Genomic DNA, 12482 nt, shown 5'->3' with positions numbered 1-12482 from the left:
TGTAATGCATTCAATAAGTACGAGTATCGATACTCCGTGTCGGCAGGAGCTAAAGGTCACTACTACTTGTCCTTGAACAAAGTTCCTACCACTCAGTCGTCGTAAATCTTTAACAACAATCATTTTTCTTTTTAGTATTGTACAAAGGTGAATATCAGTGTTTCCCATGCAGAACTATTATTAATTATCTTTTTTATGAGACCAATTAATTCATTACATGTATTCCTTCTTAAGAAGGAAGTGAAGTAATTGGAACAATTATTCTCATTCATTTACGTTCTTCAGTCGGCTGAATTGATGAAAGCACCAAACACAATCGGTCCAATAGGGAGGCCACATCAACACCTCCAGGTACTGCAATAAACCCCACATGTTTGTTGTGGAGCTTCTTGTCTTTCACTTGATTGATTGCTGAAGCTTCTGGAAGGTTGACTTGCTTTGGAACAGTCCGTCATACTACCTTCAATATGTGACCAAGCGGAGAAGCAAACATGTGGCCTGCAGAGCGAAACAGGACCCAGAAAAGACAAAAACAGCAAAGACGTTAATGAATGCAAATAAAGAGTAAATAGTGTTGCTTGTTTCTGGTGGAGGCCCAGTGAACCAGGACGACACCACCCCTCCCTCAGTCTGACCGTCTCCACTTCTTCACAGCAGCAACATTTTCAACATGGTACTTGAAGGAAAACGTGTTTTGATTCCAGGTTTCTATCAGTTTACTGGTCCAGAGACATTAAACTGAGCTCTGCTTTTCCAAAAGTGGAACGGGTGGCAGAGCTTTCAGCCCTCAGGCTCCAGTCCGGGAGGCCGACAGTCTCTCCTGTTAATGCCTGGCTCAAGGCTCTGCCAGCTACTAATGTGTACGGGGGGAGGGGGGGGGGGGGGGGGGGGCTGAATCCCTCCCAACAAACAGAAAGGCTCCACCTCCGAGTCTGCTTGTGCAGGTTGAAAGAGTTTTGCTTCCCACCGTCTCTCCTGCTGGCTCATGAGGAATTGTTGGGTTTTCTCTGTAAAAGCATCTTGAAATGACGGTTGCATTCGGTGCTAGAAAAGTCAAATGGGGCTCCGGTGGCTCTTGAACTGAAGCGAGTCCGACGACCATCAAATCAATCAAAACACAAAACCTAAACTAAAACAGGACCTAAGAGCATCTGACATTAATCGGGGAGGAAACCTGGTCTTGGTCTCACAGCTCTTCCCTCCAGACATCCATCACTTGTTGCTGTACAAGTCGCTGAGTGACGTTAACGGCCGACGTGTCCTTTATTCTGACCGTCCACACAACGCAGCACCCTGCCCACTAAGTCAACAGGACCCAGGAAGCAGCAGGGTGCCAGTGCCTAAATTGTTCACAAGTTCAAAGGTAATCCCCGCACCATGTCTAGCATTTATCATGGAACTCAACATCATTAGCTGCAAACACAAACTACAAGCTGAGGCTTCTTAAAGATGCAACAACCTAATTCCTACTGCGTCTTAATGACTTCCTCCTCTGAGGTCTATAGACAGTCTCACTATTATGAGGTACAGAGGTCTATAGACAGTCTCACTATTCTGAGGTACAGAGGTCTATAGACAGTCTCACTATTCTGAGGTACAGAGGTCTATAGACAGTCTCACTATTCTGAGGTACAGAGGTCTATAGACAGTCTCACTATTCTGAGGTACAGAGGTCTATAGACAGTCTCACTATTCTGAGGTACAGAGGTCTATAGACAGTCTCACTATTCTGAGGTACAGAGGTACCTTAGAGTATTAGAGCCACTGCACATCAAATCAGAGGTGAAAAAAACAAACCCTCATGCATTTGAGAAAGAAAGTCAATGTGTCACAGTCACATTTAATAATCACCCTGGGATGTGTGCCTTTGTCCTTTGTACTACTTTGTAATTCGTCAGTGACAGAACAACGGTGTCTGACTGTGTCTTATAGTCCTGTCCTGATGACTGTGTCTTATAGTCCTGTACTGATGACTGTGTCTTATAGTCCTGTACTGAAGACTGTGTCTAATAGCCCTGTCCTGATAACTGTGTCTTATAGTCCTGTACTGATGACTGTGTCTTATAGTCCTGTCCTGATGACTGACTGTGTCTTATAGTCCTGTCCTGATGACTGACTGTGTCTTATAGTCCTGTCCTGATGACTGACTGTGTCTTATAGTCCTGTCCTGATGACTGTGTCTAATAGTCCTGTACTGATGACTGTGTCTTATAGTCCTGTACTGATGACTGTGTCTAATAGTCCTGTACTGATGACTGTGTCTAATAGTCCTGTACTGATGACTGTGTCTTATAGTCCTGTCCTGATGACTGACTGTGTCTTATAGTCCTGTACTGATGACTGTGTCTAATAGTCCTGTACTGATGACTGTGTCTTATAGTCCTGTCCTGATGACTGACTGTGTCTTATAGTCCTGATACTGATGACTGACTGTGTCTAATAGTCCTGTACTGATGACTGTGTCTTATAGTCCTGTCCTGATGACTGACTGTGTCTTATAGTCCTGTACTGATGACTGTGTCTAATAGTCCTGTACTGATGACTGTGTCTTATAGTCCTGTCCTGATGACTGACTGTGTCTTATAGTCCTGTCCTGATGACTGACTGTGTCTTATAGTCCTGATACTGATGACTGACTGTGTCTTATAGTCCTGTACTGATGACTGTGTCTTATAGTCCTGTACTGATGACTGACTGTGTCTTACAGTCCTGTCCTGATGACTGTGTCTTATAGTCCTGTCCTGATGACTGTGTCTTATAGTCCTGTCCTGAAGACTGTGTCTTATAGTCCTGTCCTGAAGACTGTGTCTTATAGTCCTGTCCTGATGACTGACTGTGTCTTGTAGTCCTGTCCTGATGACTGACTGTGTCTGATAGTCCTGTCCTGATGACTGACTGTGTCTTATAGTCCTGTACTGATGACTGACTGTGTCTTATAGTCCTGTACTGAAGACTGACTGTGTCTTATAGTCCTGTACTGAAGACTGTGTCTTATAGTCCTGATACTGATGACTGTCTTATAGTCCTGATACTGATGACTGTGTCTTATAGTCCTGTCCTGATGACTGTGTCTTGTAGTCCTGTCCTGATGACTGTGTCTTATAGTCCTATACTGAAGACTGTGTCTTATAGTCCTGTCCTGATAACTGTGTCTTATAGTCCTGTCCTGATGACTGACTGTGTCTTATAGTCCTGTCCTGATGACTGTGTCTTCTAGTCCTGTCCTGATGACTGTGTCTTATAGTCCTGATACTGATGACTGCGTCTTATAGTCCTGTCCTGATGACTGTGTCTTATAGTCCTGATACTGATGACTGTGTCTTATAGTCCTGATACTGATGACTGTGTCTTATAGTCCTGTACTGATGACTGACTGTGTCTTATAGTCCTGTCCTGATGACTGACTGTGTCTTATAGTCCTGTCCTGATGACTGACTGTGTCTGATAGTCCTGTCCTGATGACTGACTGTGTCTTATAGTCCTGTACTGATGACTGACTGTGTCTCATAGTCCTGTACTGAAGACTGTGTCTTATAGTCCTGATACTGATGACTGTCTTATAGTCCTGATACTGATGACTGTGTCTTATAGTCCTGTCCTGATGACTGTGTCTTATAGTCCTGTCCTGATGACTGACTGTGTCTTATAGTCCTGTCCTGATGACTGACTGTCTTATAGTCCTGTACTGATGACTGACTGTGTCTTATAGTCCTGTCCTGATGACTGACTGTGTCTTATAGTCCTGTCCTGATGACTGACTGTGTCTTATAGTCCTGTCCTGATGACTGTGTCTTATAGTCCTGTCCTGATGACTGACTGTGTCTTATAGTCCTGTCCTGATGACTGTGTCTTATAGTCCTGTCCTGATGACTGTGTCTTATAGTCCTGATACTGATGACTGTGTCTTATAGTCCTGTCCTGATGACTGACTGTGTCTTATAGTCCTGTACTGATGACTGACTGTGTCTTATAGTCCTGTACTGATGACTGACTGTGTCTTATAGTCCTGTCCTGATGACTGTGTCTTATAGTCCTGTCCTGATGACTCTGTCTTATAGTCCTGTCCTGATGACTGACTGCTCAATTTTAAGTTTTAAACATTTAAAGGACTGTTTTACCGGTTCAGTGAACTCAAGATGAAATTGGACTGACTGTGACCCTGGAACTGAAGTGCCTGCATCACCGCTGATATCTACACTCACAATAAGGTGGAATTCCTCTAACAGGGCCAGCCCACTTTCTCTTGCAGTGGAGTGGATAGAAGAGGAAGCTGGTTGATATTTTGTTCATATCATCAATATCAGCCAGCCAGCACGTCTCCACACATTGAGTCCCACTGCACTGTGTTGAAAACGTTATTATTTCAACAGTGCATCAAACCAGGTGGACAGTAACATCATTTTTTAATGTGATGCAGGCCCAAATATCAGTGACACAACTATAGTCCGTTGAAGGGCAATGAGAAGTTTTAAACCTCCCCAATGAGCCGTTTGCTGCTGCTGCTGCGGAACACAATGAAACAAATAAGAATAATCAAGCACACCTTTCCAACATAGAGCCAAGAAGAGCAAACTAAACAGTGGTAAGTCTTGCATTAAAAGGCAGTGATGCAACTTTTGTCAAAGTCTCATTTTCCATGACCACGTCGTCACCTGCACAAACGCTGCAAACAGTGAAGAGCCTCTGGATCAGTAGTCAGTAGTACACTTGGATCACAAGGTGGAAGGAGCTTTTCAACCCTAAAGCTGATAACAGACCTTTGGACTGAGTCCAACAGGATGTGATGTCCAAAGGTCTTCAGACGTGGAACACAGACTCTTGGTCTTTGCACAAGCAGCAGTGTTTACTTTTATCGCACACTTGCTTAATGCAAAGTTACAACATTGTGGAGCTCTCAGATACATTCAGCAACATGCTGCAGTGTGTGTTTTTGTGTATGCCATGCAGTACACATGCACCAGCCACTTTGTTCCCTGAATATGTTCAACGACTCATTAACAGAGGCCAATCAGCCAACCATGTCCACATGATCAAGACGGACTGATGAAGCATGAGAACGGAGAGGGCTGCTGGTCGCTGAGCTGAGCTCGTCTGACTTTCTCATAAACTTCTGATGTATTTGGGATTTTCACACACACAACCATCTGTAGATTGGCTATTAAGGATCAAGACAATATGAAAGGACCAAATGACGAGTCTACTCCTTTCTGACATGTACTTCCAACAGGATGTCAACAAAGCTCAATTCAACAAGACAATGGCTTCACTGCACTTCAACCACCTCCAGTCTCCAGATGTCTGTTCCCTTTGTGACATGGTGGAACTGGATATTTGCATCATGAACAAACAGTTGCAGCAGCTGCATGATGCAATAATGCCACTATGAACCAGAATCTTTGGGAACTGTTTTCCAGCTCCTTGTTGAATTAAGGCAGGTTTGAAGGTAAAGAGGGTCCAAACTGGTACTGACATAGGCCCCGTTTCCAGAACACAAACCGGTCAGGAAAGAACCCGTATAGGCCGTTACGGTTCAGGTTTCCACCACAAGAATGTGTGATTTTCCAGAATCAACCTCTCCAAAGGTGGTCCCCCCCCTCCATCAGGGTACCAGGACCATGGAACAGGTCTGAGTTTGAGGAGCCGTCTGCTGATTGGTCAGTGATTTACTACATCCTCAATATTTTAATGTGTCTGCTGGATGAATCCTCTGTTGTTAGAGTGCTCAGATTAGTACTGGTTGGTTTTTTTTTTAATTCTCTTTGCTGTTCAACTTTCATGTTGGTGGTGAAAGAGAGGACATGAGGCAGAGGGAGACCGGGGCTCTGGACTTTGCATCACAAAGCTGAGACGACTGTTGTAACGTCACATATCTGCGGAGCCCTAAGCCCCGCCTACTTTTTAACCTACTTTCTGCAGTGGAAACGGGCACCGTAAGGCTCCGTTCCATCCCTGCACTTCTTGTGCGGTGGAAACACGGCTACAGTGCACCATTCCACTGTGGAGGTGAGGTGAAGAGAAGTGTCTGACTGGGGATCGGGGAGTTCACAGGATTGGGTCCCTGAGCAACACCCTTGACCTCCACCAGCTCCCTGGAGTGGGTTCCCAAAGCATCCTAGGAATGTGATTGGTCCATGGGGGAAAAGGGGAATTTCATGTATGATTAGTTTAGTTAATAACCAGTACCCCAACTGGGTTAATACAGTGCTTCAGTATGAAATATAAGAGCATCATGTGTCATAACTACAGTCTGCAGTTTGTAACGAACTAAATTACATCAATGAGTTATGTTGATTTTTTTTTTAACTCTTTATTTTCATTTTTCCGTTTTTCTTCTTGACAGTAAACACAAAGAAAGAACAAAACAGCAACACCAACACAATAAAATATATATTTTTTTTAAATAGCACAGAAAAAGCAAACAATTAACAATAATAATAATAATAAAAAATAATAAATTGTGCTCACATTGACAATATTAATAAGACAAGGTAATTTAGCCTAATTTATTATTATAATAATTTATTTATTATTTATTTATTTATTTTTGCTTAAAATACATCAATTATTTGTTGTATTTGTTTTGTTTTTGCTTGTTATTAATTAACACTTTTTGCAGTTTAAGCATCATCAGACCACAGACCATATTCATGAGGGGGGGGGGTTCCAATAATTGTTCACACCTTGTTTTCAGTCCATATGTTGATTTTAATAGTGTTGAAACTTCTTACTCAGTAGAAAAGAATGCCCCAGAGGAGAAGCAGAGACCCATCCAATATGGCGGCAACGCTGCGGGAGCCCCAAAGGAGAAGCAGAGACCCATCCAATATGGCGGCAACGCTGCGGGAGCCCCAAAGGAGAAGCAGAGACCCATCCAATATGGCGGCAACGCTGCGGGAGCCCTACAGGAGAAGCAGAGACCCATCCAATATGGAAGCCAGCTGACACTTCAGCTCGAATAGATAGCGGGAGTCAGTGAGGTGTTTTTTTTACTTCATGTCTGCGGTTGAATGTTGGTAAACAAACAACAACAACAAAAAGTTCACGTGAACGCAGGAGACACCGGCTGAGCGGCTCACGTTACAGGACAAGAGCCGACGTGTGCCACGAAGCAGCAGTGAGGGACGACACGGAACTGAGGCGTGGAAAGCCGCTAGCTGCGGGCCGAGCCTGCGGAGGAGGCGAGACCACCACTGGCTCAGCCCGAGGCTCAGCTCCGAGCCCCGGCGTGCCACCGGGAGAAGTTCCCGGGGACGGGTGGATGTGAAGAAGCGGAGCGGAAAGAAGCCGACTGATGCTTCGTAATGAAACATGTCCTGTGAGCAGAGGCTCCTCCGCCGTGGAGCTCCGCTTTCGCTCTTAAAGATGCTCTTCTCGCTGCTCATAACATACGGAGGAGCGTGCTGAGACACACTTACCGGAGTTCAGATGTTAAATGAAGAGAAGAGCTCAGAAAGACCCAACTCCAGACCTCCAGGAGGGAATTCTTCTTCTTCCTCACTGCTTTCTCTGGAGCAACACTCAGCCTGTGTGCGCGTGTCTGCCCTCTGCTGGGCTTTTACACGAACTGCAACTCAAAACATTAGACGAGGAACTTAAAGGAGGATTTTCAGGAATTTTAGGAAAGAACCGCCCTCTCCACCGTTTGAAAAAAGTGCGCATGCGCAACGCTGTACCTGCTCCCGAGACGGAACGCCTACTAAAACGCGTGCGAGAGACGTGCACGAGCCCAGTTCTCCTCGTGCACGCTCTGTTTACAATTCACAAGTCGGCATCGCTCACATAAGCTCACTTTACAAGAAGATTTGCACCAGAGGGGGTGAAACTGTGTAAAAATGTCCGAGAATAATGCGTCGGGTCGGCCACCGGCATGATGAGGACCGTGTGGACTGAGCTGCGCACAGGGACGAGCACGTACGACGGGCTTACGTCATATATCACCAGAATGATTGACAATTGGGAGGACCAGTTATTTTGATGATCCACCCGGAAGAAGAAAATCCTCTACTATACCTTTAAGATCCGATAAACGTCTATTAGTCCAACAAGTGACAAACAGCAGTTTTTGATTCGTCGTCGTCGTCGTCGTCGTCGTCGTCGTTGTTGTTGTTGTTCTTGTTGTTGTTGTTGTTGTTGTTGGAGCTCGAGCCTGAAAGTTTTCTGAAATGTTTCCAAAAGGAACCATTTTAATTGTTTGGTCATATTTAATTTATTGTTTTGATTTGTCACGGTACAGCTTTTATGTCTTGGCCCCTGAGTTATATTCAAAATAAAATGAACACAAATAAATAGCAACCACTTGATTTTTTTTGATGAATAAGGTGGAAGATTAATTGTTGCAAAATTAGCCATTAAGGGCCACATTCAAGTTTAGTGCCCAACATTGTCTTTGCTGTCTGTTGTGTTTTGTGAGTCTGGAAAAAGTCCCAACTGCAAAGAAAGTAGCATCAATGGACCTGGTTCTAATTAGGAACCGATTTATGCTGATTGTGAAAAATGGTCTGAAATGGACATTAACTTTGGTTCAAAGTTGTAATAAAAAGGTCTTTAATTTTATAGGAGATGAAAGGAAATCAGCTTCTGTTGCCATGGAGATGCTGCAGCTAACAGACACAAGCAGAGCTCTGACAGTTAAGGAAGTCAGGAAAGGAATTTTAGAGTTGATATTAGTATCGACTGTGTTGGGGCCATTATGTATTACTACGTCATATGGATCACTATTTATGTTTTGGTTGGCTATCGATAATGATTAATAATGATCAAAGATAGTTACCGTATTAATAATGTTGAAATGTAATCTGATGTGTATCAGAACCTCGGAGCTCCACCTATCTTAACAGGAAATGATAGTCAATTCAGTTATATCAGTCTCATAAGATATACTAAACAGTTAATAAGGAATTTGAATTAACAGTTAAATTAATTACAATTACCAGAATTAACAGAAACGATTGAAGGATTTTGGAGTTCTTAACACAGAAGAGTCGACATTTCATTCACCTTTGTGCTCATTAATAACACAGCAAGTATGATTCCAAACATTATATTTATTAACAATGAAAACAAATAAAACACAGATTCTAACTACCTATATACAGCTGTGTGTGTGTGTGTGTGTGGAGAGAGAAAGAGAGAGAGAGAGCTGGAGGGAGTGTGTGTGTGTGACGTGTGATGGAACTACAAAACAAGATGGCGGATCACAAGAAACTACATTCCAAATGGAGGTTATCAGAGAACAGAAGTCTGTCCTGGGTCTCGGCCATGTGCTGATAGCAATGGAACAATAGAAGCTAGCCGTAGCATCTGCTTCCTGTGTGTCTCTGCTAAAGGACCATTTCTAGAATGACTTGATGTGAATGAGACTTGTTTTGTAAAACGTCAGGAGTCATCAGATGGTGTTCAGTTACTGTGTGATGTTGTCTTTGATGTGATATGTGTAGGATTGTGAGTTAACTAGTTAGTAAAGCAAAGATTAGCATGCAGACCCTGTGTCTGTGGCAGAGCTAACGTTGGTTTACAGGTTGATCACTGCTCCTAATATCATTATCTATAGAACTCAATCACTGTAACAGAATCAACACATCTTCATAAAGTTAAACAGTTCTATCATAGCATCAGGTTTAACTAATCTCAGGTAAAGCCCATTTGTTGTTCCCACTTCCTTGAAGGAGTTCAGTTGTTGTCCTGCTGGAGGGAAGCTGGTGTCTTCTCCTGTAGTTAGCACCTCCTGCTAACTGTGGTTGCTGGTTCTGCAGGCTGAGGAGAAGAAGATGAAGTTGATGTTTCAGGAGTCCTTTGCAGCGCCTGGTTGTTCCTTTTGTCCAGACTGAGGAGCTGGTCGCTCAGGTCTGTGATGGTTTTCCTGCTGGTTGAGGAAAAACACAAAGAAGTTCTGTGAGGGTCCCTGGTCCCGTCCTGGAGGAACCGGTTGGTTTCTCTGGAGATCAGACTCTGGGTGCTGGTCTCTGGATCAGGGGAAGGTCTGACCCTCGTGGTTGGGTCAGCCGAAGAGTTGAGGAGTGAAGGCCTCTGGTTGCAAGAGCGTCTGGTGTTAGCTGTGTGCTAACGCTGGGTGAGTTGAGCTGCTGGGAGCAGCTCGTCAGCAACCCACCTCCTTGGAGTTTGCTTTGCAAGAGTGCCTAAGAAGCCTGGCTTTGCAGGCTCTTTGTTCCACGTGTGGATTCAGAGGTGTCAAAGCCTGAGAGCTTCAACCAATCAGTGACTGGCTGATTGCATGGGGGAAGAGTCTTGTGAGCAGAAAGGGGGGGAGTAAGGTCCTGCAGAAGGCCCTCCACCCCCACTGGGTGTGATGGTCAATCACATTCCTGGGTCAGAATTCATGTCATGACTGCGTCTCATGACAAATGAATATTGTCTCTCCCCAGAAATGAACAAACTTTCTGTGGTCCTGCAGATCCCAACAACTGTGTGAACCTGACGATATCCAGGTGCACAGCTGCTGTTTATAACTTATACATAAGTAGAGCATATTTGTGAATACAGAACTGTAATGGATCATGGTCCTCTCCAGTCTAACCCTTGTATATTGGCTGACAGTGTTTTAATCATCCATTGTAGGAATCTGGGTCCTCGAGAGTTATACATGAGTAATAACTTTGTGTCAGTGCGTCGATCTGTCTGTCTGTCTGTCTATCTATCTATCATCTGTCTGTCTGTCTATCTATCATCTGTCTGTCTGTCTGTCTGTCTGTCTGTCTGTCTGTCTGTCTATCTATCATCTGTCTGTCTGTCTGTCTGTCTATCTATCGTCTGTCTGTGTCTGTCTGTCTGTCTGTCTGTCTGTCTATCTATCTATCATCTGTCTGTGTCTGTCTGTCTGTCTATGTCTGTCTGTCTGTCTATCTGTCTATCTATCTATCTATCTATCTATAGACATATTGTAGCAGTTCTCCATGAAGGTGACCTGGACCAGCTCCTCGGGCGCCCTCTGGTGGAGAGCGCCAGCTCTGCAGTCTTCAGTCAGCCCAAAAGAAAAGGAAGAAATAACAAACAATTTGATAAAAAAGAAAATTCTAAAACCGTGTGTGGCATCCCTCGTGGCATATATGTCATTTTGATGCAACTCGGACTATAGCTTCAGTCCAGAGGAGAAGTTTTAAATCAGACTCTTGAAAACAAGCGTCAAGTCACGTGCTTCACTCGAACCAAACCAACCGGCAGGTGGACGTGACGTCACCAGAGGGCGTGGCCGGTGGCTTTACACTGTGAATGGAAACCAGAATAAACTCACGAAATAGATGCACCGCATGTTATTCCAACCAAAAATTATGTTTATTGTTTACAACAACTTGTAATAACACAGACATTGCACTACTTTAGACAAGTTGGTTTAGTTTTATATTGATCCTTAATCATGTTTCTTTAAGATTATGAAACAATGGATCTTAGTGAGGAAGATATTGTATAATTATTGTTGTTTACATAAATGAGGTGATTTCCGGTGAAAAGGCAAACTGTGGTTGTTTGTGGTGTTTGTTTACAGGACAACAGTGCTCAGAACCCCGACGCCACAACATGTTTAAAACAGCTCCCAAGGTGGAACTTTTGGAAGCAGAGGAAAGTTCTACGTACAGTATTGGACACATTCTGACTGTATGGTGATGGAGGGACAGAAACAATGTTTTGAAACTGCTGACACTGCACATGTGCACCACGGCGGCAGTGAATAGTTGTTGTGCACATGCTCAGTAGAAGGACAATAACAACAATGATTCCTGCAGTGTCGTGATTCTCCTTGGTAGTTTTAGTTGAGTCACCGTGACAACAACAATCCAACTTGGTCGTCTGGACATATGGATGTGTGTCAGGTTTTGTTCTGGGCTGAATGTGTGTGTGGTTTCCAGGCCCGCCCTTCCCTCCACGCAGAACACGCGCTGTGCGTAGGGCCCCGCGAGAGAGAGAGAGAGGGAGAGAGAGAGAGAGAGAGAGAGAGGGCGAGGGAGAGAGAGAGAGAGAGAGAGAGAGAGAGAGAGATGGGTTCCAAACGGGAGCTAGCATGGACACATGTCTAAAGCCCCGTTTCCACCGCACAACAAGTGCCGGACGGACAGACCACACGGTCAGTGGCACTACATCGCGGCCAGTGGCGCTATATCTCGGTCAGTGGCGCTACATCGCGGTCAGTGGCGCTATATCGCGGTCAGTGGCACTACATCGCGGTCAGTGGCGCTATATCTCGGTCAGTGGCGCTACATCGCGGTCAGTGGCGCTATAGCATGGTCAGTGGCGCTACATCGCGGTCAGTGGTGCTATATCGCGGTCAGTGGCACTACATTGCGGTCAGTGGCGCTATATCGCGGTCAGTGGCGCTACATCGCGGCCAGTGGCGCTATATCTCGGTCAGTGGCGCTACATCGCGGTCAGTGGCGCTATATCACGGTCAGTGGCGCTACATCGCGGTCAGTGGTGCTATATCGCGGTCAGTGGCACTACATTGCGGTCAGTGGCGCTATATCGCGGTCAGT

The 12482-nt window shown here is 44.7% G+C and overlaps 1 protein-coding gene across 1 annotated transcript in view; it reads right to left on the bottom strand.

Annotated features, from left to right (window-relative positions):
• Positions 1 to 7484, bottom strand: part of LOC308136789 (uncharacterized protein) — a 13543-nt gene extending 6059 nt beyond the window's left edge. Inside the window, exon 1 of the mRNA XM_080505267.1 lies at positions 7416 to 7484. The gene's annotated coding sequence lies outside the window, so the exon portion shown is untranslated. The remainder of the gene's footprint in view (positions 1 to 7415) is intronic.
• Positions 7485 to 12482: the final 4998 nt, after the last annotated feature.

This window comes from Blennius ocellaris (genome assembly GCF_963422515.1).
Source record: "Blennius ocellaris genome assembly, chromosome: 11".
NCBI classification, from domain to species: domain Eukaryota; kingdom Metazoa; phylum Chordata; class Actinopteri; order Blenniiformes; family Blenniidae; genus Blennius; species Blennius ocellaris.
Note: the sequence above shows the minus strand (reverse complement) of the source record. Positions and strands in the feature narration are given on the sequence as shown.